The sequence below is a fragment of the Meleagris gallopavo genome, chromosome 1 (genome assembly GCF_000146605.3).
Source record: "Meleagris gallopavo isolate NT-WF06-2002-E0010 breed Aviagen turkey brand Nicholas breeding stock chromosome 1, Turkey_5.1, whole genome shotgun sequence".
In the NCBI taxonomy this organism is placed as follows: Eukaryota; Metazoa; Chordata; class Aves; order Galliformes; family Phasianidae; genus Meleagris; species Meleagris gallopavo.
In genome coordinates this window covers 74910515-74914240 of record NC_015011.2, presented here as the reverse complement: position 1 = coordinate 74914240, position 3726 = coordinate 74910515, and the positions used below count along the sequence as shown (strand labels likewise).

General features: G+C 36.5%; 1 protein-coding gene across 1 annotated transcript in view; it reads right to left on the bottom strand.

The window, feature by feature from the left end:
• Positions 1–3726, bottom strand: part of LOC104913080 (transient receptor potential cation channel subfamily V member 6-like) — a 49750-nt gene that overhangs the window by 14653 nt on the left and 31371 nt on the right. The gene's annotated exons all lie outside the window — the stretch shown is intronic.

Sequence of the window (3726 nt, the reverse complement as noted above, 5' to 3'; positions counted from 1 at the left end):
TTTTGCAAAACATAAATTTTGTATTGACCTCTTCACAAGGAAACTTATACACAAGTACCTTCCAAAATCTATGAGGCTAAGCCATGTCTTGGGCAATGGGGTCAGATGTGTGTTTGTTTGTATGTTGACAGTTCTGTAGGACCTTTAGACCTGAGATTATTAGGTTTTGCTTTCTGTTACTAGACAGAAAAATTCCATTATGATGAAGTCATAATAGCATAAGACTAAAATGATTGAAAATGCTGCCAGCCAGTGATGCCTTTGACTTTATTCTCCACGTTACAGCAGAGTTTTTAAAGTCTGTTCTTTCCACCTTGACTGTTCAGGTGAACCATTACTAAGAAGTATTACAAATGGAACTGGGAACTGGCATCTTAATTTCACTGTCATCTTTGGAAGCAAAGGAACCAATTAATATTAACAGGCACTGTGGATTTTAAGGTAAGAGTTGTACACTAATTTGTGCACAGAAAATTCAGTAAATTATTTAGACAAAAGAAAAGCAAAACTATAGTAATATATCTCATTCACTGTCTGCTTGGGAAAGATTTGCCAAGAAGGCAAAGGCTTTCTGTGTCCCTGTACAACTTAAGCAGCCCAGTTCAATAACATTAAAATAAGCTAACTTTTGTTTATGTTTGTTTCCACAAAAAAAAAAAAATGTAGCCAAAGCATTTCATTAATGTCTGTGAGACTGAAGAGTGACAAAATGCTAAGGCAACAAAAGGTTTCCACCACAGCACAGCCGGAGCAAATTCTGCCAGCCATAAGAAGATTGCTCTCTGCAAGATATGTAAGCTATTCCAAGCACCTCTAATGCATTATTTCTTAAAATGCAGATCTCTACATTTAATTTATGTGCAAAAGGGCTTCAATATTTGTGTTGAAATGTACCTCATAGATTAAACATTTTATTGTTATTAGAATAATGATGTCTCATAGCATCCTAGGAAAGCCAGCTGATACCACTAACTCCTGAGAAGCAGCTGTGAGATAGAAGAGATGTATAGATAACTTATCAACCCAAGTTATAAAGGCAGGCAGTAGCAGAAAGCTTAACATTATGGATCCATGCAGTCAATTTCTTTAGTTTATTCCTTGATTATTTTTAATGAACAGTGTAATTCACATATGGTGGATTTTCTAAAATTACATGTTAGGGAGATTCTGTTTCCTTGTAACTTTTAACACTAAAAGCCAGATGAAAACAAACAAAACAATCATGACTACCACCAACAAGAACCAACAACAACAACAAAACCAACAAACCAATGACTCATCACTTCTGGAAGATCTACTGGCTGTGACAGGCATCTGATTCTTCTTCACCCTTATCAGTCCTGCATTTTCATAAATATTTATTAGTTATCAAAACCTGGTTATGAACTGTGCTGTTTTTTTTTTAAATGTTCATATGCTCCAGGCTATGTTTAATTCCAAAGATAATTCTAGAAAGCTCCTATGAGCTGTGACTTCTGTCACCAGAACCTCACACAGAGCTATGAGTTAAGTAAGAAGATTCTTGAACAGGAAGAAACCAGCAGAGTAAGGCTAAGTAAACTCTTAGTCCTCTCTGACATTAGAAGATTGTATCACATTTCCTGAACTTGGATGTCACTTTGGGAAATGTTATACAGTGCAGGATTGAGCCAAAGAAATAGCCCACTATGGATAAAGCTGAGATCAAATGCCAAGAAGATTCAACAAACTAATACACATGATGAATAAATAGCAATAACAGTGAATGTGAGAATTACCCAGTTAGCTTCCAGGCCTTATCATCAGCAGTTGTGGCTCAGGAAAAAAAAAACACAACATCATTCTAGCACAGAGTCATGACGCACGAAATCATGAAGGCAGAGCACAGTAGATAAATAGTAATGTATTTACCACTGACTTTCAGTATGAAGAAAGGTTGAAGTAGCTGGGCTTGACAGGGAAAGCTTGTGAGGCATTCTAACAGTAGCCTATGAGAAGAAGAGTGAAAAAATAGGAAGGGGCCATATGTTGGCCCCTTGGTAATAGTAAATGGTAAAACAAGGAGCTACAACACCAAATGATGAATTCAGAAGTTCAGGCTGAATATTAGTGTGGAAAAAAACAAAACACAACGCCTTTATCACCAAAATACTATAACACTGTAACAGACTCCTAAAGAGGTAGTAGAATCTTTCTCCTAGGAGGCTTTCAAGACTCAGTTACACAGAGCCAAAGCAGCATGATTTAGAGTTGGCAATAGCTCAGCTTTGAGCTAGTGATTAGATTAGAAAGCTCCAGAGTTTTCTCCCACATCTATATGATTTAAAACTGGGAAGATGATGTTACAACTGTAAAAATTTTAATGTTTTCAGACTTTTAGCTTGTATTTGTTCAGTTGGAGATAACAGAATCTACTGAGAACTTATTTTTCAGTTACTTATGTTTTTCATGAATGTACACAAATGTAAACAATTCAGAATTCTATGGACACACAATTGTTGCTACCATCCTTTCTATTGTAAGTAACTTAAGTTTCACTGCTTTGAAATAAAATAATACAGACTTTTTGTTTTTCAATGAGGAGTTAAATAATTATTTGGAAGTTCTTTCCCTAAAGACAGATAAAGACATTTGTTCATATTCAGGTACTATCCTACTTATTCCTGTGCATGTCTGGGTGTATTCATACACAGAGACAGATTTGTCCCATGTAGGCACATCTTTCTCCCCAGAGATGCTTGGAAATTGTTGTAAGGATGTAAAGATGTAAGGAAATTTAGAAAAAAAGGAGTGGAGGACCAGAGGCAATTTTTTACTGGACTAATGCAGTTTTTGTGCATGCAGAAATGAGAACAATGAAAAACAGATTCAGCTGGATTTCCATGAATACTCCTGCACCACAGTGTGTGGAAGGAGAAACACAATGGAACAGTAACAAAGAGCCTTGATCCAATATGACACACGAAAACACAAGCAATCTTCTTGATAACATAAGGTCTAGGAGGATTAATTCTTTGAATTATAGATAATTGCACCTGATCCAAGGGGGTTAGAAATAGCACTCAAACTGACAAAGCAAACGATCATCAGATTGTAGAACATTAAGCTCATTCTATCCTATTATAAGGGCAACCTTCAGAGAAATAAAAAAAACAGAATCCCTTTAAAAAGCCATCATTTCAAATACAACTGACTGCAGTTTAAATGCCACATTTCTAATGAAAGCAAAACAAAACCTAACGCATGCACTTCCTTGTGAGCTTTACTAATAAAGCAGGAAAGAAAAAAAGCATATTATTAATTTGTGACTGAAGTTCTGCACCGAGAGAAATTCAATTGAGATTTAGTAAACACATACATGAAAGCAGATAACACTGGAACTCCAGAAACATTCCACCTTGAAAGAGGTTGCCTGATAAAGAACAGTGTTCTAAAGTTTTTTCAAAGCTTATTTGGTGACAGAAGAGCCTAAGGGAAGGGAGTGAGAATGAGCTACAAGGAGAGAGCAGGAGAAGCAAGGGTAGACAAGAAAGAGCACGGTACCTTTTCTGCTGGAGTAAGTAGATTTCATCCAGATGTTTATCCCAGGACTTTTTGCCTTGCAACTTCTGACTCAGTCCATTCCAGATCCGGAAGTAGAAGGGTTTGCTATCACCAAATAAAGGTACCCCCATTGGACGTCCCTTTATCTGTCTTTTCTAGTTGTCTGAAAGCCAGTAATCCTCACTATGGGAAAGAAAGAAGAAA